Source organism: Cupressus sempervirens, chromosome 1 (genome assembly GCF_028749045.1).
Source record: "Cupressus sempervirens isolate cs-2001-9-10 chromosome 1, ASM2874904v1, whole genome shotgun sequence".
Classification (NCBI taxonomy): Eukaryota; Viridiplantae; Streptophyta; class Pinopsida; order Cupressales; family Cupressaceae; genus Cupressus; species Cupressus sempervirens.
Genome location: NC_143118.1, coordinates 405,667,770 through 405,691,647, shown reverse-complemented (window position 1 = coordinate 405,691,647; position 23,878 = coordinate 405,667,770). Strand labels below are relative to the sequence as shown.

Genomic DNA, 23,878 nt, shown 5'->3' with positions numbered 1-23,878 from the left:
GAGAAATCAGATAATTCATGTAAATTCTCTTTTATATTCATCCATGGAAAGACTGAATATATTAAAACTAAATGAAACTCAAGATACTTCATATAATCTAGCATCAATTTCTAGTATCTCAGAATGATAATACATGACATGAAATGAAAATTTGCACATAAATAGGTATGTGGCCTTCACCGTGTTGGTAAATAGATTTTTCCTTTTTGTTCCTTGTGATGATATGACTCTCAATGTCCGAATGCTGAACAAAATCTGCTTACAATAGTTGAAAAGCCATCTTCTAATTACCAACTTTTCTCTAAATTTATAGGTATAGATCCCTATGTGGATGATTTTCAAAGAATTATGTTTTTGTTCCTAAAACTAATGCAGGGTATGCTCTTAACCTGAGAGTAGAAGAGGCAAACTAAACTAAGTCTAACTAGAGCTTAATTTAGGCAAGAAAATACTTACTAATCTACAAACCAAGCTATTGGATCCACAAATCCTATGAATTCATAACTCAACAACTATCTATAGAAAGTTAAATGAAATGATTAAGAACTTTTCCTAAATCTTTCCCTGAATCTCATAAAGCACATCCTACTCTGATTAATTCATATCCTTATTACAAAAAAAGAATGAAACATCCTTCCTTTCTTCCTGCAATTTAGATTTAAAAGAAAGAAAAATAGAAGCAACAAGCTAACTAAATGGAACAAAAACTATTGACATAAAACACTCTTTTACTGGCTCTGCAATATAAAGTCTTTTACACCAATAACTTGCTAACCCCCACCCCACCTGGTTATTATCTTCTTCAATAGTATATATAGAGTTTACAAATGTACAACATTCATGGGAATACAAAATATTTCAACTTCCAAAATTTGAAAGGGCGTATGACAAGTGACTACAGAATTACAACAAAGAGGAACTAATATGACTTTGTCCCTTCATTTGACCTTGCTTAATAAAATGAACTGAATAGAACTTTATCAAATTAATATAATCTAGTCTATAATACCATGACTGCTCAACCAAATATTCAAGATATTCAACAAGCACATGCAAGCTTCTATCCATGAATAGAGAAAGAATTCATCATAGCCTTGCAAATTGACACCTCCCTATGGCTCTTGAACTCTAAGTTCTTTGTTGTACACTTCCCATTTCTTAGTCCTCTGTCATCTCTAACTTGATGCTTGTTTGCATTAAAATCATCTTCCCTACTTCCAATGTAAATACCATGACAAGCCTCATAATAATATTTCACCAGTAGGTTCACATAGTCAACCTTTAGAATGTCATTGCAACCATGTCGAAGTGAAGTTTCTGTGTGATAATATGTGATAATTTTGACAAGTCAATCCCTTAACCTTGGGATACACAAACCATTTGGTACCATATTTATAGTATGAAGTAGATCTAGATTACCCATAGTGTCCTCCAGTAACATTCCAACCATTTCTAGATTGCCAAGGCTTTGCTTAATCAGCTCCTCCCATAAATCATCATCATGTTGCATTGTGAAAAACTTTATAGCCTATTCCATATCTTCCAATTTATTTATGATAAGTGCAAGAGCCTTCCTTGAATTTCCCATCCTCCCAAGAATAAATACTTGCTCTTTTATAAGACCTCTTCTGATACAAATCTCATAAGCCTTGTCAAGCAAGTAGTATTGGCTGTTGCGGAGGAATGGGAGAAGCAATCTGGGCTCATATTCTACACAAAACTCTACCTAAAGGCCATGGAATTATTCCCCCACATTAGGATCTATCTTAAAGAGTGCATGTAAATATTCATGCAGGTATAATTTGTGTGTCTTATCATTGCCAAATTCTAACAACTGTGAAAATACATCAGATGGTGGAATAAACTTCTATTGCTAGACAAGTAACACTACAACTCTTTTCAAATCTAAATTCATTAGAGCTTCTACCTTGCCTTATAAAAAAAAATCATATAGATTGTACTCCTCGATAAATTCAAATATGCCAAGCTTCCTTAGATCTGCATATATTGCAAAAGTCTTCTCATATTGTTTATCAATGACATACAAATCGGCTAGAGCCTCTCTCAAAGTGGGAGTTGTAGAGCTCATATTTAACTATGGTTCAATAGCATCAATGACCATGGATGCGATATATATAGATGATGGCCAAGTTTGAATTTTTGACAATAGTTGTTTATAGAATGTTTGATTTGTGGCTAGAGTTATGAGACCTGCCTCATACACAGTATCTTGTAGTTGAGGATTATTGGTGGGAATGTAAGGTACCAAAAGAGGTAGTTGCTGATCACGTACAAATTAAAACACCATATCTCCCATGCCATTGCAAGTCCATGGAACAATTTTAGGCACAAAGCAGCTACTTTAGCATATTTCCTTTCTAGGAAATGAAGATATTTTGAACCCATGTCATCAAGAAGTTTGATTCTGGCTTTTCTAGCTTCAATTGCAGCGAGTGCTTTTTCATGCTGTCGATGTTAAAGAAGCCAAACTATATGGTCATCTGCATCCCTAGGCTTCACAATGATTACACCTTAAGGAAAAACTATATAGTATAGGGGTTCCTCCCTAGGAGCCCACTGGCCTCCTGCACCACTGCTTCCTGAGAAAGAAGCATGTGCGAGAAGATAATCTTTGACCTTGAAATGCTCAAATCCATTATTTGGAAGTTCATCTGTTGCAAGATCTTCATTTTTCCAAGTCACTATATGTACCTCTAGTCTTAGGGCACATCCCTGTTGTGATGGTAGAGCATTCCCAACTTCATTTTCTCCATCTTTCATATCAGGTATATATGCTAAAATAACTAGAACATCTCCATTATACTCATAGTGAACCCTATTAACTAATAAGTCACAATATAAATGTTGGCAGAGTTGTGGGGCCAAAACTTACACAATTTCATTTGCTTCATCTCCAAAAGAAACTAAATACAATTCAATCTTTGACTATCCCAAATTGTGCTCTTGAAGTTAATATCAAATCAAAAAATGCAATGTTATCACCTTCATGATATTGAGATAAACAGTATATCATCCCTAGGCTGGTATTGCCATTTGGACAAACATTCCCACCATGTCTTCTCTATCGCAACTCGTGCACTTTGTCTTCACTCTCTAAATAGAGCTAGGTAGATGTTGAACTCTTGTTCACATGTGAAAGACTTTGAAACATTAAGATTTTCTTTCATGGTCTCCATAACTTCACTAACTGCAGGCTGATGACTATAGATTTAGATTTGTTATTAAAATTTTGCACCCGCAATCTCATCCCCATCCTTCTCCATCACCTTGAGCAATAGAGGCATCTTCCTTAGTATGCTAATATCATGTGAAGTGCATGTTCCTTAGCAACTTGTGGACATTATTGCATGATTCCTCCACTGGTGGCTCTACAGACTTGTTTAATGCATTTGTATAATATGTATTGTGTATGAATAGAGCATAATACTCTTCATGTGGCTGTGGATCTTCTGTGGTCTTCAATCGCATTCCCCAAAACACTCAGGCTGATTCATCCTTTGTATAGCTGCTAGTCTCTTGCAAGCTTGTATTAGCATTTGTTCAGACATATCGACCATATCCTTTTTATCATCTGACTCTTGTATTGTGCATCATCGGTGCTATGAACTTCAGGCTCAAACCAGAGCCATAACCTGAGACCTTCCTCAAAGACACAATCACTAAATTAATGTATTTTCTAATCACTGCTCATCAACATAGTATATTATTCATATCATTTTTTAGAACTCACATTGTTGATCCTCCAAAGAATTATACTTTGCAGCTTCTCCATTAGATCTCTAAATTATGCACTTAAAGATCAACTATACTAAAACAATTTTGAGAATAAAGGCTCCAAGATGAAATATACCACTGCAATCATGAACTGAGATTCCTTTCCTTCTATATTAACACTATTTATAAATTGAAGGCAAGACTATTACACCAAATTTTTATTGCAACCTAATGAACCACAAGCCTTGGCTAAAATGATATCAGATAAGGTATAATGATGCTCTAATTACCTTATTTGCAATCATCTAGAAACACAACTTAATATCTTCTTGATCTACATAGCTTTAATGTAATCAAATTCCTTCCACTTGTAAGCACTATTTTTATAACCAATGTACACATTAAGACAAAAGGATCCTTATCAAATGAATCGTACACACTACCCTATGGAGTGAATTTATAAATTTTTAATGCCAGATTTGTTATTGTATCAATTATATGAGAAACTTCCATCTAATTCCTTGTAAATGCCTGGAGATCATAATTTCACAATCATCATTCCATCTAAGAAGATCATCACTAGGAGCATGTTATCCTTGTCGAGTTGGGTTCTATAACCTACCCAATATGAAGAGACTTTGAATCAACCCACTTGACTTATAAATGAAAGGGCAAGAGAAAGGGAAACCCAACAAGGATAGCCTACCTATGAAGGACTTAGACCTAGACACAAATCAAACCAAACATGACTATGGCTTCAAAATCTTTCACTTTTAACAACATAGGTATGGGGTGAAAAGTGGGGCAACCCACTGCTAGAGCTCAGCTCAATAGATAGGAAGAAAAACCATCAACAACCCTAGTTTCAATAGTAGAACTAGAACCCTACTAGTATTACCTAAAGCAAACTGCCAACCCCCAACAATGACAAAGAGAGAAATAGATATAGGGGAAAGAATTCTTGGATCTGATCAAACAATGACAAGTGTCCCCTTAGAATTCTTTCCAAGAAGCTAAAAATATCTTTCTAATCTCTCCCCTCAACTGGTATATCAAGTCATCAATTAGTTTTGCCTCCAAAAGCACATAATATCTAAAGTATCTGATTGAACAAATAACTGATTTGATTCCTAATTTTTACTCATGGTAAAAATAAAAATCAGTTAAAGAATGACTTCTAAAAGCCAAGAAAACCCTCTAGAATTGATTTTCTTCACATTCAAACTTCAACAAGCCTTCATAATTGCCCTCTAACAAATTTTGGTGCACCATGATCAAATCTGCCTATTCTACTACCAATGTCCTAGAAAACACAAAATTTCTTAAAGACTGCACTGATGAATTGTTGTACAAAATCTGACCACAAATCTAGAAAATTCAACTTCTTGCAGTTCTGATGGTATATTAAAGTGCCTAATTCAGACAAAAAAACCCCTGTTATGGCCCTTTGATAAACAAGCTTTTGGACTATGAATAGCCATCAAAATTCATAAAAATTAAATTTTATATAGTCTGAACTATATAAAACTTAAAAATTTATTCTAATTTTTCATTTGAAAACTCATGCATTTGAAATCCTTTTTGGGTTTTCACTTTATTATCTCCTTCGATCTGCCATTGCCTTGTGTCAATCTGCTATTAACTGTGCACATTTAAGATATTTTAAATTAATTAATATTTAAATATTAATTAATTCTCTTCATTCCTTCCCTATAGCATTGGAGGCTTTCATTTTTCACTTTACATGCATATGCAAGCGAGTTCCTTTTACGCTTTTACGACCTCAGTGTAAGATCGAGCCCCTTCAAATTTTGATCTACGCTTTTACATGTGCAGATCTCCTTTATGCCTTTATGACCTCAAATGTATCCCCAAAGATGTTTAAAAATTGCTTCTTAGGCCTACAAGGTCTTCATGTATGATCAAAGAGCTTTGAAAATTATTTTACGTTGCATGCGATAAGCGTAACATCGAAGGGCCTTTGCATCTTTGTTTTCCCTCATACGGGCTGCTTAAACATTGAAGCATCATTAATGCCTCTTAATCCTCCGTATGCTTATACATGAGTGACTATTTGAAAGAGTCAAAACTCATTGACGTCAAACCCCGCAGGCCCCTCCACACAACTCTTTCCTTTTGAAGGCATTATCTTAATGACAATTTACATGTTGTGCATAGTTGTTTTTAAATAGCTAAAAGGCTTCTGCTATATCCAATGACTTTGGATGTCATTTCCCCTTCATCCGTGACTTCTGTAGAACAAGATTTAGTATGCAAAGAACATTAACAAATAAAGTAAACATTCACAAACCAAAAACTAAATTCACATATATGCTTAGACAAAGAAAGCAAACAAGAAGTGTAAACCTCACAAGAGAAAACACTCCATGCTTTCTGGATTCTGTAGATGTGTCCTTTTGCTGTGGATGTATGCTCAAGATGCTCAAAAGCTGCTTCAATGGAGATGGGTAATGGCAAATTGGTAGCTTTGTGAGCTCTCAATTTGGCATTATAAGGGTAAGATTGATGGCTTTGGTTATCAAAATAGCATGGTAACTTTAGCTCAAAGATTGTTGATGAAATGGCTTGGGATGGGATTCAATTTATAGGCTAAGGGGTAGAGGGATGGAGGGCTTAGATGCAAGGATGGATGAAGGCTTAAGGAGGGCTAAGATGCACTCAAAGGGGAGCACATGGATTGTGCTTGTTTAGCACCAATGGAAAGGTGACACTTGTCACAAGGAGGATGAGTGTGAGAGGGTAGGGTAAAGGGTTGGTTAAAGGCATGATGAGTGGGGTTGAGTATGTAAGAGGGATGTAAGAGGAATGAGTGTGGAAGAGGGAAGAGTGTGGAAGATGGGTGTAAGAGTCATGAGTGGGCTTGTAAGAGTCTTTTATGTTTTGTAAGAGCACTCATGACTTAGTGGTTGGGTTTTTTGAGGGGAGACTTTGGTTTGGATTAGGAAAGTCTTAAACTTGTTTAAGGAATGTGACAACATTAGGGGGTGGATTAGGCTTGGGTTTAGGATTAGATTAGGGATGTTAGAGATGTGCAAGTGGATGGCATTAATGAGGGTGGGTGAGTTAGTGGCTAAGCTTGGTTAGTATGGGTGGATGGGGTGGATTAGGCTAAATGGAGGATTAGAGATAGGTTAGGGGTTTTTGAATTTGAGGATTTCATTTATCAAATAGATTTATTTAATAAATGGGGATTTTTGGAATTAGATAGGAGAAAAAGATTTAATTGATAAATAATAGATTATTTGATTTATCAATTAGGACTATAGATGATTAATTAAATTAATCAACTAGGGGATGACAAAGGATTAATTAAATAGAAGTTTAATTAATAATGCCTTTAGAGATGGCTAAATTAGATTACCAAAGTAGTGTAATCAAATTTAGGTGTCTACATTTTGCCCCTCTTTGACATAGTGTTGAGACAACACTATTTCAAAGAAGTTCGAATGAAGACGACACGAGGAAGATGTTTTAGCAACAAGCTTGCCCCAGTCTCGGATAAGAAGAGGAGAGACTAGACTTAGATGATGCCCCCTCAAGAAGGCAGTGGGGAGAGAAATGAGGCTCGACGACTTCTTGAAAAGTACAAGAAATTGAGATGAGCTGAAATGCAGGTTGGCGAAGAGAAGGGGCTGAATTAGCTCAAACTCTCACTATGGGAGAATGATAAAGGGAAATCAGAGGCACAATAGTAAATCAAGCTTAAGACTTTCCAGGATTGGGAGAGGGGGGCGGGGATGGAGGAGCGGAGTGCTATAAAAGGAATCCATGGTAGGGAGATGGATGATAGAATGATAAAGTTGATGCAATAGGATTTCAAAGAGTTAGACTGGCGGAAGATGGGTTTGGGAGATCCCTAGGACTAGGATTGTGGATCTCGAAAGATGAGGCTTGGTGGATTGATTTGATTGGTGGATCCCTAAGACTAGGATTGTGGATCCCTAAAGCTAAGCGTGAGGAGTGATTCAAAGAGATACTAATGCATAAGCTGGGGTAGGAGCGACAGATGTAGGATATGGATGGGGGATAATGGAGATGAAGGGAATCCATTGAAGCTTTTTGAGCGGGGGGATACTTCAAAGAGAAGTACCACCATGTAGTTGAGCACTAGATTTTCTATAGGACTGTTGGCTAATTGCCAAGGTTACCAAGAACATCAAGGCATTTTCACCAACCATCCAGAGGACTAACAAACTGACTCGAAACAAACACGCAAGGATTGCCCCAGTATCATGCATGAATCCCAGAGGAAGCAACATGGAAATGATACTAGGTAACCCACAAGCAGAAAAAGAAAACAAGCAAAAGACCTGATCAAGACCTTACGCTCTAATTGCCCCATTCGCAGCATACCATGATATGGAAGATTGTGGCAACCTTGAGGAGGGAACAAGGAGATTGCTTGGAAAAAGATATTTCAAGACCCAAAAGGGAAGATCCCAAATCAAAAGAAAGCAAAAATCCAAAAGAGAACTGTTTACCAACGAGATGGGTAGGACAAGATACTAACGGACCAAGATCAGACATGAGGAAAGCTATATCCTGCAAGGGTCTATCAGAGAGCACCTAAGATGATGGATCTGGATGAGTAATGCATTTGGCAAGCTGAACTAAGAAGGATAACACTTTGGTGACAGGAGATCTAGCTAAAGGATGCATTGGAATATCTAACCAAGGTGTGCGATGTGTGCAAGATGTTGACCAAGGATGAACTAACATGAAAGCTGGATAGATACAATGATACTGAGCTAAAGAGGATATACAAGTTGATAGACCAAGATATGTTACAAATGTACAAGTTTGTTCATGTTTTGTTTTTTTTTTGAGATGGAAATGTTTGTGAAGGATGGGATGTCTATAATAGTTGATAGGTGGATAGGTAGATGGTTTGTGAAAAGCTTAAGGAAAATGGGATTCTGTGTGTGCATGTGATAGGATACAGGCTAGGATACAAGATTATTTACAAGCTAGAATATGGCACAAGCTTTGGAAAAGATTTGGATATATACAAGGTATGGTACAAGATTTACAAGGTATAATACAAACTTTGGTACAAGATTTACAAGCTGTACAGGAGGTATTGACAAGCTCCATCAGATTTTGGATATTTGATTGGAACACCAAGGGAACAAGCAGGTGTTTTATGGGATGGTGGGTGGATGGATGAGGGATAGGATAGATAATGGATTAGTCTTTAGCACACAAGGTGCCTAAATTACCAGGTTTTCACCAAGGTACCTATCCAAGGCGCTTGAATTGCCAAGTTTTCACTATTGGACGCTTATTTCTCTTTACTATTTTTTTCTTGTATTTTTCAAAAGCTGGGTATACCAAGGATCTTCAAGCATAGAACTTCTTGAGATGAATGATGTTAGTGGGATCATTCAAGAGTTCTCCTTCTAGTGTAGATAATTGATAGGCTCCAGAGCCAAAGGAGGCAGTAACCACATAGGGACCAAGCCATGTAGGTTCAAACTTGCCTTTCTTTTCTCGATCTACTTGGACTTTCATATTTTCTTTGAGGACCATGTCACCTGGCTGAAAGTGTCGTGGGAGCACCTTCTTGTTAAAATTCCTTTTGAGACGAGTTTGATAGACTGTGAGATGGTCATAGGCTTGTTGTCTCTTCTCGTCTAAGAGATCTAGCTGGGTGAGTAAAGCTACTCTATATTCTTCATCTGAGATTTGCCCTCGCAAAGATATGCGTAGTGAGGGAAGTTCAACTTCTATAGGTAATACCGCTTTGGCACCATAGACTAGGGAGTATGGAGTTGTGCCTGTGGATGTACAGAAGGAAGTTCAATAGGCCCATAGAGCCAGATTTATTTGAAGGTGCCAATCACGGCCGAAATCATTGACAACTTTCTTTAGGATTTTGAGGAGGGTTTTATTAATTGCCTCTGCTTGGCCGTTACCTTGTGGGAAATATGGGCTAGAAAAGTGGTGATGGATGCAGAGGGAAGTGCATAATTCTTCCATGTTGAGATTTTCAAAGTTACCTCCGTGGTCAGTGAAGATGGTGGATGGGATGCCGAAGCGGCAAATAATGTGGTACAAGATGAACTTGGAGACTTGAACTCCTATAGCTGAGACTAGGGGGACTGCTTCCACCCACTTAGTGAAATAGTCTGTAGCTGTTATTATCCATTTATGTCCATCAGATGAGAGAGGTGTGATAGTTTCGACTAGATCAAGGCCCCAACAAGCAAAAGGCCAAGGTGGTGCAATAGGCTGTAGATCCTTTGTTGGAGCGTGCACAAGATTTGCATGCTGCTGACATGGGAGACACTTTTTGACAAAGTCACAAGAGTCTTCTTCAATGGTAGGCCAATAGTAGCCTGCTCTAAGGATTTGTCGTGCTAGGAAAATACCACTCGTGTGGGCACCGCAAAGTCTAGAATGTACTTCTTTTAATGCCATCACGGCCTCATTTTCATCTAAACATCGAGAGAGAGTATCATGATAACCCCGACGATATAGGGTATTAGCTATGATAACATAGCGAGATGATTTTCGGATGAGGTTCTGGCGTTGGGTATGTGTGAGGTGAGGGGATATGATACCATCGTTAAGGTAAGCGTGAATTTCATGGTACCAAGGGGATTGGGGACCAACCAAGATACAAACACGGTTTGAATCCTCATTCGCATAGGTAGGTGTGAGGAGCTACTCAACTAAAAACTCATACTACTTAGCTTCTTGGGGAATTTCCAAGAGTGAGCCGATAGTGGCCATGGCATCTGCTACCTTGTTCTACATTCAAGGCACTTGTGTAAACTGAATCTTTGTAAAATGCTCGGTCAGCTGATCAACTAGCTCTTTGTAGGGTAATATCTTTTCATCTTTGGTTTGATATTCATTTAAGACTTGTTTGATGATGAGCTGGGAATCACCAAAGACTTGTAACTCAGTGATATTCCATTGTGCAGCTATCTTTAATCCTGCTACAAGAGCTTCAGATTCTGCTATATTGTTGGTGCTAGGGAATTATAGCTTGAAGGCTTTTGGAATGTAATCTCCTTGAGGTGTAACTAATAATATTCTTGCCCCTGATCCATGAGAGGTGTATGAGCCATCAAAATAAAGCTTCCATGGGGGTTGTTCTTCAATCAGGTAGATATGCTCATCTGGGAATTCTGTGAGCAAAGGATATGCATCTACTAGAGGTGCATCAGCTAGGTGATCTGCTATAGCTTGCCCTTTGATTGCCTTTCTGTCCACATACTGGATGTCAAAATCACTTAGTAGCATAACCCATTTTGCTAGCCGACCTATGAGTGTTGTTCTAGAGAGCATATACTTGAGAGGATCAATCTTAGAGACTAGTTGGATGGTATGACTTAGCATGTAGTGGCAAAGCTTTTGAGTTGAGAAAACAACTGCCAAACAAGCTTTTTCCATAGGAGTGTAATTGAGTTCATAACCAACTAGGGTTCTACTGATATAGTAGATGGCTCTCTCTCTGCTATAATCATCATGTTGTGCTAGAAGTGCCCCTAGAGAAATAGGTGTTGCTGATATATACAAGATCAAGGGATGACCAGGAACTGGTGGAACCAAGATAGGGGGATTTGTGAGATACTGCTTGAGCTGATCGAAGCTGCGCTAACATAAAAGATCCCACTTGAAGTTCTCATTCTTCTTTAGCAAGTGTGAAAATGGTGTACACTTATCTGCAAGTTGGGAGATGAAGCGCCGGATAGATTGAAGTTTTCCCTGAAGAGAGCGAAGCTGTCGTAGTGTCTAGGGAGGAGGCATGTCTAAGATAGCCTTGACCTTTTTGGGGTCAATCTCTATACCCCGTTTAGAAACTATGAATACTAGAAGCTTGCCAGATGTGACCCCAAAGACACACTTCTTGGGATTTAGCATGAGATGATATTGGGCCAACCTATCAAAGACTTTTTCCAGGTCAGCAAGATGATCCATGAAGGTGTGAGATTTGACTAGGATATCATCCACATAATCTTCCAAAATGCTATGGATAAGATCATGGAAAATGGCTGTCATAGCTCTTTGATAGGTAGCCCCAACATTCTTTAGGCCAAAAGGCATCATGGTGTAGCAAAAGGTTCCCCAAGGGGTAGTGAATGTTGTCTTATGCTGGTCCTCTTCTGCAATCTTGATCTGATTATACCCAGAAAATCTATCCATAAGGGACAGAATTTCATGTCCAGCTATAAGATCTACAATCATATCTATGTTGGGCAAGGGAAAATCATCCTTTGGACAAGCTTTGTTAAGATCTCTAAAATCAGTGCAGATTCTGATGTCACCGAAAGGCTTAGTGACAGGGACCATGTTGGAGATCCATTCTGAGTAGTCAATAGGTCGGATAACCTTAGCAGCTAACATTCTTTCTAGTTTAGCTTTGACTAGTAATGCCACCTTGGGGTGCATTTTTCTAAGCTTTTGTCTGACGGGCTTGATCTTTGGATCGACTGCAAGATGATGAACTACAAGCTTTGGATCAAGTCCTGGCATGTCCTGATATGACCATGCAAATTGGCCAATGTTCTCTCATAAAACCTCAAAGAGGAGGTCAGCTTGGTCTTGTGATAGGGATGCAGCAATGTGAACAATTCTAGGGATCTCTGAAGAACCAATGTTGACTTCTCTAGTATCCTCTATTAGAATAGAAGACACCTCTGGTCAATTATCTTGAGGAGGCAATACTAAATCCTCATGTTTTGCTTGTGGCTCTGGATTTTCTTGCTGAGGGGTTCTCTTCGCTACCTTAGCTAGTCCCAGATTTACCTTAGTTCCAGTTTTGGGTGTATCGAAACTAGGTTGGGGATTTTCTCCAAAATACCCCTTGGGATCTAGCTTGTAGATGTAGGCAGAATCTGGCTTTTTCTTCTTATGAGGAGTTTCGGATCCCATGAATCTTAGAAGCACTTCCTCTGATGCAAACTCATCAATATGTATGACACTTGGTTGGTCCCAATCTATGAGTTGTGGATGAGCAAGTGGTAGGTCAATGAGATGGATGGATATTTCTCGGAGAAAAGAATCTCCTAGGAAGATTTGGTCTGGGATATCGTCGTAGGCTCTCTTTTCAACTTCCTCGAGAATGTCTTCGATTTCGACAAGGTCGCGGTGAATGTTCAAAAAAGCGTGACCGTTCTCATTGGTGCCCACAGTTGTGGGTATGCCAAAGCCAAGACCTAAGTTCGTTTCCCAATTATGTGCTTTGATGGGACATTGCATGCCCCTTTCTTTTGGTCCTAGTCCACCTCCTTGATAGTTCCATTTTTCAGTGATGAGCTTATGTTGTTGGGGATACTTCTGGCTGAAGTGATCAAGGCGTGCTTGATTTCTTGGAGGGGCATCCTTATGTAACCAATTGTTGATATCTAGAGTGAGCTCCTCATGAAGAGGCATTTTTGAGGATACAAAGGTGGTTGGGCCAAACAATTTGTATCGAGGAGGTGGAATCTCCTTAGCTTTGTGATATGTTGGTCGTCCATGGGTATGTGGATCAAGTGGGATTGCTTTGACAGCAAATGCATCTGATAGACTATATTCTCCACAGCCTTTGTTGTTGATCTTTACAGTAGATAGGGTGGAGGCGAGGATGGTTTCTGCGTTATTACAAGTGTGGGATGAGCTGGTGATGGCTGTGCCGATGTCTATTCTAGGGCAATGGTTTGTATATGAAGCTTCAACCGCATTGCAATAAGCAAAGGGTTCTGGATCGGCGTGGATGGTTACCTCAGTGCCCTGATGCAGAAATTTGATGCACTGATGGTAGGTGGATGGAATGGCCTTCATAGCATGAATCCATGGGCGACCGAGGAGGATGTTAAATGGTAGGTTTAGATCAAAAAAATGGCAAACTGTCTCTTGGATGACCGGCCCAACCTTGATTGGTAGCAAGATAGTCCCTTCTGTGGTCCTTTCCAAGTTGTCATAAGCTTTGATGGTGATAACCTCACTGATCATATCTGCCTTAGTATACCCAGCTTGTTTTATAAATTTTAGGGTGCAAATGTTCAAGGCTGATCAATTATCTATCATTACTCTTTTCACGGCAAAATTGGATACCATGATGGCTATGCAAAGCGAAAGGGTGTGATCTAGCTCAACCATGGGTATGTCGGTGGGTTTGAAAGATAGGGCACATGAGGATGAAAGGTGTCCAACAAGCTTACAAAAATCAGTAACATTGATATCAGAAGGGACACGGGATTCTATGAGAGCATTGTCAAGGATGTCTTTGTACACAGGACTAGTGCGGAGAAGGTCTAAAATGGATATTTGGGCTGGCATGTTCCCAAGGTGTTCCAAGATATTATACCGGCTTTTTGATGGAGCTGATAGTGTTGATGAAACTGGTGGGCCTGCAATGTTAAATTGCGCTCTTCGAGTAAAGACCACACACTCATTGTCTGGTCCTCGAATATTGATAACATTGACAGAAGGCTCTTTCTCAGATATACAACCTATAAGGCTACCATAGTCTATATAGGATGAAGTGTGGTCATTGTTCTTCCCATGCTGTTGGTTTGGTTGGCGGTTGTTGGTGTTGTTTTGGATAGGTGCTTTTCCAGTATTTTGTTTGTTGTGTGGAGGAAAAGCATTTTGATAAATCTGTAAGCCTGCATTGGGAGAGGTTTGGGCACCAACAGTGATTTCCTTCTGATCAATGAGGTCCTGCACATAGTCTTTCAGTTTCATGCATCTGAGGGTGGTGTGACCATTTACCCAATGGAACTTGCAATACTCATTGTCCTTGTACCATGTAGCTTTGGATTGGCTTGGATCAATTTGCTAGGTAGGTGGAAATTTGATGAGGTTTTCCTTAGCCAATTTCTCAAAAATAACATCCAATGGCTCACCAAGGGGTGTATAGTTTCTAGGTGCAGGTTGGAATCTGGGCTTTTTCCCTGCAGCTACATTGATGGCATTAGCTTGATTGTTAGACCCTTGAAAGTTGGGTCTTGTATTGTGGTTTTGATAGCTTTGGTTATTTCGTTGTTGGTAATTGATAGCTTTTTGTTTGTTTGTTTGATATGGTGGGTTAGACTAGTTTTGAGAAGGACCAACGATATTCACATGTCTGGTGTCAGTAACCCCATCTGTTGCAACATGCTTGTTTTTGTTCCAATACCTAGACTTGTCATTGGAATGTGATTGATTTTGGTTGGCCTCTTTGTAAATATTTACCACACCATCTTTGATGAGTCCTTGCTCAAGAATCATTCCTTTCTCTTTGATATCCTTATAGGTCTGCAAACAGTTCATGGTCATGTGGTGATCCAAGCTGGGATGTGCATTATCAATAAACATTTTCACCACATGGCATTCTAGCAAGGTGCAGGATATGCAGGTGGTAAGGGTTTGCCATCTTTGCAGGTATTCGGCAAGGCTTTCTCCACCTTTTTGCTTGGTGTGTACAAGATCAACTATTGATAGCTCTGTTTCAACAAGATGGGAATATTGGGCTACAAATGCCTCAGATAATTCAGCAAAGTTTTTAATTGTGCCATAGGGGATTCTATAAAACCATTCAAGAGCTGGTCCAGCCAAGCTTTTGGGAAAAAGGCACAAGAGGAAGACATCATTGTATGCCACGTCCTGGCAATGCATGTAAAATTCTTTGATATGTGTGACAGGGTCTCCTTTTCCTCTGAATTTGTCAAATTTAGGTACCTCAAAGTGTTTGGGAAATGGTGTCGTGGTAATGGCTCTGTCAAATGGGTAAGGACACACATTCTCAAACTTGAATGTCTTTGGATCATTCCCTTCTTGGATGGCTTTCAGAGCTGTCTTCATTTGCTCCCACTCTGAATTGATAGGTGATGATTGGGGTGCCCCCAATGTAGGAGTGCCTTGAGGTAGGTATGTGCTGGATGGGGCCACTGAATATGGATGGCTATGAGGGATTTTCTGATAGGGATTGTACATTGTTTGGGCAGCTGCATGGTGGATGATGGGTTGTTGAGGGGGAGGTGGTGCATATTGCTGCATGTGCTGCGAGGCTTGCTGTTGATATGGGATTTGAGGTTGGGATTGAGGAACATAAGCTGGCTATGGGATAAATGGATTTCTTTGTGGAGGTAAGGTATAAGATGGTTGTGAGGCTTGGGGAAAGGATCGGAGGGCTTGTGGGGTTTGACCAATATATGTGGGTTGTGCCCCCATTTGGGATGGTATCTGCAAATAATTGGTGGTTGGTTGGGGTGGTGGATTACCTCCTAGAAGTGGCATTTAAAAGTAGTTGGTAATTGGAGGTAATGGATTAGTTGGTGGTGGAGGTGGTGGGAATTGAAAGCTTGGGAATGGAACTGATGCGGTTTGATATCTTTGTGGCTGGATTTGGAAGCTTGGTAGAGTGGTAGTGGGAGCTAGGGTCACTTGGGAGCTTGGTAGAAGATTGGCAGTAGCTTGTGGGCTTTGATAGCTTTGTGGAGTGAAGGTAGTAGCTTGTGGATTTGTGGCTGGTGGTATTGAGCTCCCAAGACTTAATGGAAATGATGGGATTGTACTTTGGGCTGTGGTGAACAAGCTGGGGGCGATGAAAGGTTGATTACTTGCCCCCATTGGTGGCATCCCTGTTGTATGTTGCTGAGGTTGGCCAAAGATGCTAGCACTAATTTGGGAGATGGGTGGATTTGGAAGGCTAGGTGTGGGAGTAGCAGCAATAGTGAAGGGGGTGAACGGTGAGGTGTTTTGAGTAAAGGGGGTTTGGAGCGGAGAGGTATGAACCAAGGATGGAGTGGTGGTGGCTAGGTTGGCTTGCGGTATGGAGATTTCAACTTGGGTGGATGATGGTATGTTTGGGTCTGTTGGGTCATATGGATTGGCTAGAGGCTCTTCTTTTGGAATATATTAAGGATAATTTGGATCATAAGAGCCTATGGGTGGTGGCAGCTGCCCAAACAATGGGTGAGATGGATCTGATAATGGAGGGGGTCTTCCAAAGTCAAAGGTTCCTACATTATCCCTTCAAAAATTAGCCATGATTGTCTCTTTGTTTTTGTCTATAATGGCGTTTACCAATACTGCATTTCCTGGTTGGTTCATGAAAGCTTCAATGTCAGTAGGTGATGGCATAGCTTGCTCTGGGCTGAAGGATGGCTGAGTGCTCAAGGGGGGTGAGGCTGTTCGATCCAAATGATAGGGCTCCATTGTTTCTTTCTTCTTGGCTAAGCGAGTGACGGGTGGCATGAAAAATGCTCCTAGGGATGAGATGCAATAATGCTGATGGATGCAAAAGGGGGAAGGCTTTTCTTTGCAAATGATTTCCTAGGTTGAGGCAAAGCTATATGAAAAAACCTAAGGAGGATTGGGTTGGGGATTCTAACTTCAAAGATATGTTGTCAAAGCACAAAAGGTCTGCTTTCCTATGTGCAATCTTGGTGGTGATTGTGTCAACTTAAGGATAGACTGATGATCCTTTAGGAAGAACACGAGATTGACCACTTGCGAATCCCAACCTTTAGCTCAAGGTGATGAGGGATAACAAGTGACAAAGCTAGATTACCCTAGACAAAGCTCTGTCAAAGGGATAACCTTGGTGAGATTGGTGGATTTGGAAGATTTTAGGAATGGCAAACTTTTAGCAAGGTGACAACAATTTTGAAAGCTTAGATGTGCAGATTTTCGATTACTGGCTAGATGGTATGATTCTAAATGAGATGGATGAACTAATAATGCTTAAGGGGATAACCTAAGATGGCTGGCTTTTCTACAAAGATGACTCTAAAGTGAAGCTTATCCAAGAAGATGTGGAGAAACAAGGGTGTCTAATCATAGAAATCATGCCTAGTTGGTAAGGCATAAGTAGGATTAACTCCTGGATGTTGGCTAAATTTGATGGTGCGCTCTAACCAGGCCTCTTGAAGTGCTTCATCGGTAGCTTTGTCCTCTGCTTTGTGGAGTTTGGAAATTTGTGGGCTTGGTGTTATTTCTTTTCTCTTGGCTGAAAGTTCTTGGTATGCTAGAGATGGCTTGAGTTTGACCTTGTGAAACTTCTATTTGGGTTTGGGTTGTTCTGACATAAATTCCTGAATTTGCTTGGCTTTGGGAAAAATCTCAATTGTTTTGCTTCAACTTGTTCAACTTCCAAAATAGGCAGTGACTATGCTAAGTGTGCCCTAAGCTAGGATTGACCATGTTTGGCAAACATTCATTCAACAAGTAAAATAAAAACAAGCAATAGATAGGAACACCCAGATAGAAGTTTGTGGTTCTCAGAATGTGATACTTGTGCCAAGGAGTGTGTATGTTCTACAAATGTTTCGATCAGTCACTCCAAACACATTAACATCCTAGATGGTTTTCTGCAAGGCAGACAATTGGTTTAGCTAGGGAGTCCTAGATATACGCAAGGTACGTGAGGCCCAAATCCGTAGATGAGACCAAAAGGATGTCACACAGCCAAGAGGAGCGGTAACCCACTTCTCCTCTTTCACTTCTCAAGGGTATAAAGTTCCTTGAGGCTTAGCCCGAATGACAAAATCTTGATCCCAAGAGAGGTGTCTTTCGATTCACCTCCCGATTCTTATACTTCGTCGGAATGCTGGAGTTGAGGTCGTCCAAGGGGTGATGAAATCCCCAAGCAGGCCTCCTAAAAAGAAACAAGGTTTTGGATCCTAATATTATGCACCCAAGATGGCCTCGAAAGATGACAAGGGGAGAGAAGACTTGGATGACCTTGGGCTAAAAAACACGCTTGTTCTTTTACCAACTGACTCTTATGTGTGCTAATCTAGACTTTGCAAGCACTCATGTTTAAGAGACAATGTTCAATTCCAACTTGAAGCGCCAACAAAAGTAAATCGATTGAAGAATGCAAACAATAAGAAGAGTTAGGGTCAACAAAAGCAAACTTGCGCGCCCGAAGGCCCTCCACGTTAAGTATTGATTAATTTCCTTTAAGGCATTCAAGATTGAGTGTGAGTTTGTTTTAAGCCCAAAACAAAAGTGTGTGAGATTCGATTTCAAGCGCGCGCCCGGAGGCTCTCCACGTCAGTTGTTGTTCAATTTTAGTGCCCAAACTTGAAGTGTGATCGATTTAATCTAGAGTTTTGGCCATTTAAGAATTTTGATAAAGTTAAAGCAAATGTTCAAAGACCAAGTGAGTGAGTTAGATTGTGGAACATTTAACACCTTTTTCAAGTAGACCCATCCCCATAAATGGCACTGAGATTGCAACCAATGGTTAATATTTGATGGGTGATTAGAAAAGAGGTGAGTCCAAGGAACTACTCAAATTTATTTTTGTAAATTTTAATTTTAACTTAACAAAGTTTCTTAAATGTCCAAAATCAAACTTTACCTAGATTGCATGTGGAAAAGAGATTTGTTTTGTTCAATTTTAGAAGCTCCAAATGAAGTGTTTGATATTGCAATGGTTAATTGATCCTTGACATTCAAGATTGGATTTGTTGTTTTAAGCATGCATTCCAAGGAAAGTTGATTTTAATCCATGGCATTCAAGAGTGTGTTTTGAGCAACATTCATTCAATGGAAAATGTGTTTAACCATTCAAGTTTATTTTTTAGCAACATGCATTCAAAGACAAATGGTTAAGCATTCAAGTTCATTTTTTTAGCAACATGAAAACCTGCAAGAAACATGGTTAGTGGTTCCGTATGTGCTCCAACCTACAATGAGACAAAAAAAAGCAATTTAGTTAGTTAGCCAAAATCTTCAAAAATGAGAGCTTGACTATGGGAAAAAAAAATTTAACTTTTTTTGTTGTTTTTTCTACGGGTAAAAATGCTTAAAATGGTCTAAATCCTACGGAACCACTAAAAGTCTATCCAGCGAAGACGCTGAAATATAGAGACACTGGTATTCGAAGACGACAGAATAGATTTCCAGCACAGAACACAGGTGACAAGCAAAGACGCCAATTTGCGTAGATGCAGATTTTCGCAGACGACGATTTTCGCAGATGCAGATTTTCGCAGATGTCAATTTTTGCATACGCGAATTTTCGCAGACGTCGATTTGCGTAGACGTCGATTTTCGCAGACGCGTATTTTCGCAGACAGAACAGGTTGCAGACGCCAAAATTGTGCCAAAAAAGTTGAAAAACGCAAATTTTTTTTTTTAGATGGTATTTCTTCTTCCTAAGTGCGTTCTTTAACCTGCAAAAACTAGAAAAACACCCTCACAACACACTCAAACAACAACAAACATTAGATGGTTAGAAAAAATGACATATAGATGAAAATAGATGATTAAATGACCCATAGTGGGGTCCCACCAGGCGTGCCAAAATGTAGAACAAGATTTAGTATGCAAAGAACATTAACAAATAAAGTAAACATTCACAAACCAAAAACTAAATTCACATATATGCTTAGACAAAGAAAGCAAACAAGAAGTGCAAACCTCACAAGAGAAAACACTCCATGCTTTCTGGATTCTGTAGATTTGTCCTTTTTCTGTGGATGTATGCTCAAGATGCTCAAAAGATGCTTCAATGGAGATGGGTAATGGCAAATTGGTAGCTTTGTGAGCTCTCAATTTGACATTATAAGGGTAAGATTGATGGCTTTGGTTCTCAAAATAGCATGGTAACTTTAGCTCAAAGATTGTTGATGAAATGGCCTTGGATGGGATTCAATTTATAGGCTAAGGGGTAGAGGGATGGAGGGCTTAGATGCAAGGATGGATGAAGGCTTAAGGAGGGCTAAGATGCACTCAAAGGGGAGCACATGGATTGTGCTTGTTTAGTACCAATGGAAAGGTGACACTTGTCACAAGGAGGATGAGTGTGAGAGGGTAGGGTAAAGGGTTGGTTAAAGGCATGATGAGTGGGGTTGAGTATGTAAGAGGGATGTAAGAGGAATGAGTGTGGAAGAGGGAAGAGTTCGGAAGATGGGTGTAAGAGTCATGAGTGGGCTTGTAAGAGTCTTTTATGTTTTGTAAGAGCACTCATGACTTAGTGGTTGGGTTTTTTGAGGGGAAACTTTGGTTTGGATTAGGAAAGTCTTAAACTTGTTTAAGGAATGTGACAACATTAGGGGGTGGATTAGGCTTGGGTTTAGGATTAGATTAGGGATGTTAGAGATGTGCAAGTGGATGGCATTAATGAGGGTGGGTGAGTTAGTGGCTAAGCTTGGTTAGTATGGGTGGATGGAGTGGATTAGGCTAAATGGAGGATTAGAGATAGGTTAGGGGTTTTTGAATTTGAGGATTTCATTTATCAAATAGATTTATTTAATAAATGGGGATTTTTGGAATTAGATAGGAGAAAAGGATTTAATTGATAAATAATAGATTATTTGATTTATCAATTAGGACTATAGATGATTAATTAAATTAATGAACTAGGGGATGACAAAGGATTAATTAAATAGAAGTTTAATTAATAATGCCTTTAGAGATGGCTAAATTAGATTACCAAAGCAGTGTAATCAAATTTAGGTGTCTACAACTTCCACCACTAAAAACCTAGATGGCCTCTTTTCCTCATGTCGTGGCTTCACTTTATGCACTGGTTTGCTATTTGGAGGTCATCTCTCTCTTTCACTATTGACTGCCTCTGCCTTTCCTATTCAATCTTGCTCTACTTTATGACTATTGCTTGGCAGCTTTTTCCTCTTAATCTAGCCCCTACTCTTTAGCCATGGCTTACCCTTTATGTTTTGATGTTTCTCCATTTTAACATGGCATGAGTTCTTTTATTATTGGCTGGGTTCTCTTCTTTGAAACTTGCCAACGGCTTCTCTATGTGCCTGTGACTTGTTTTAAAGTTGATTATGAAAAGTATTTATTTGATACCATTTAGAAGGTGGGCTCCCTTGGCTCCCCATTTCTTAACACCTCTGCATGGGTCAATTTCTACTTTAGTCAGCTGCCTTCATGCTTTCAATGTGTGGGCTTTTCTTGGCTAAGTTGACTCCCTATCTCAGTGTGGTCTTCTTATCTACTACTTCCATTGAAATTGTGAGAGCTCCCTACAGATTCGTGGATAAGTTTCCTCAGCTATGAACACCTTTCCTCACACTAGCTCCATTTTTTAAGGGCTTGATCTTCTCTTTCTTCAAGCTTCACCTTGCCTTGTATATGCAGTAAGGGGCTGAGCACAAGATTGTACCTTTCCTCCTTTGTCAAGACATCATTCCATGTATCTAAAGATAACATCTTCTTTAGTCCTGGCAAGTTAAATAGTTCATAGGGTATTGCACATATCTAATCTCCACCCATACATAACTTGACATCTACTTCAGCAACATCTCCCAGACCATAAATGTTCATAAATTCTTTGACATGATAGTCTTACCACGATGTGTATTACAGACACCCCATCATTTTGCATTGTGTAGTTTCTAGTTCAACTCCAATGTTACAACTAAACAATTTGACCCCTAGTTGTGAAAATGGTTCTCACAACTCTGATGAATTTAGTCAGGCCCTAAATTGGGTCCAACTAAAAAAAAAAATTGATTTGCAAACAACTAAATCTTATAACTGGCCCAATGACTACTTTTTACCGATTCAAAACAAATTTGACCATTGAATCAGCATTTGAAACTCATTTTATCCTTTTTTGGAACCTATCACCTTTGCACCAGGAGGTCTATTAACTGGCCTAAAAAATTGGCACACTGACTCTTTTTTCTACATACTTGTACCCTATCAAATCTTATCTCATGATGAATTCAGTGTCAAAAGACATTCACTATCAAAGTTACCTTCTCAGAATTACTTGCAAGAAAACATGTCAAGAAACAATAAATTGGGTTTGGATTTCACTTTGAAAATTGGGCAAACTGACACTTGGGAAGATGGAAATTGGGATGTTGGTTCTCTATCATGAGGACATTATGGATATGTTATTTGGGCTCATGAAAAATAATTGGACGTAAATGGTGAGTGGTCGAACTGGGCTACTCAAATTTTGCAAATTGGAAACAATGGTAGAAAGACATTTTTTGCAAATGGAATTGACCTAGGAAAGTGTGCAGACGGATTCTTCATGACTTGAAAATTGACACAATTGGAGTATTTTCAAAGAAAAAAATAGTGGTGCAATCCATTTGATCTAGGAAATCATGGATCTCAAGTTATAACGTCATGAATAGGGGTACCAAACAATCTGCATATGCTGACACCAGTAAAACTTTAGAAATTCCATTCAGAATCACATTTGAAAACTGATCAAATAGATTTGCCATGAGCTAAAACTTAAAGCATAACAAGTCTCTAACCTCTAAAATAGAATCCAAAAGGAATTTCATCATTTGGGTCAACTAGTCAAAATTTATAAGTTGTCAAACACGGCTTCCAAGAAATTTGCACAATTACACAAAAGCATGAAATAATAACTGACCAATTTTGATGGATTTGAAAAGTAATCAAACAAACTCAAAATGACTCAAAATCTAAAAAATAGGTTTTTAGGTATGGAGATTAGACACTCCCAAAGTGGCGGGTTACAAAACATTTCTGGGTGTGAGATATTCACTTGCAAACAAGGCCTCCTATCATTGTTTGACACTTGGGTGAAAATGTAGAATTGGCAATTCACTCAAAATGGGACTTCATGAAATGACTTAGAATGTCAGTTTATCTTCATGAAACACTTAGACAGGCTGAATGGAAGGTTCTAGAAGCATTGAACACCTCTTAGGCCTCAGACTGATAGCCAACACTTTCAACTGTAACAGTCTCGATCATAACCATTTGGGCCATAACCCTCAAAGATATCACAAATAGTGGCATAGTTTTTTCCTTTTACCCTAGTACAAATAACTATTTAAATAGTCAAACAATGTAGTATGTCTTGTGTTACTGAGTATCAAAACATGAACATAACCTCTTGTACACTATAACCTAGCAAGCTTAACACTTCATAATGTAATTATAATATTTAAAATCAAGCTAATTAAGAGCACTTTTAGTGAGTTGATAATATTTGTCTTCAAACTTATAATGATAAAAAATAGGGTAAGTATTATGGTATTTTATTGCAACAACCATCATATTATTATATGCAAAATACCCATAACTATCATAGTGTCCTCTACATAGTATCAAGTAACAACCATGGACATTTGTCATAACATCGCATTGGCATGCTCATATATCCCTTCAAATCTCCTATAAATGGTTTAAGAATAAATTCATATTTAAATAAGCACATATGAGGAGAAGT

At 39.0% G+C, this 23,878-nt stretch overlaps 1 pseudogene; it reads right to left on the bottom strand.

The window, feature by feature from the left end:
• Positions 1-1,086: 1,086 nt before the first annotated feature.
• On the bottom strand, positions 1,087-3,489 carry LOC149578008 (vacuolar protein sorting-associated protein 41 homolog pseudogene; annotated as a pseudogene).
• Positions 3,490-23,878: the final 20,389 nt, after the last annotated feature.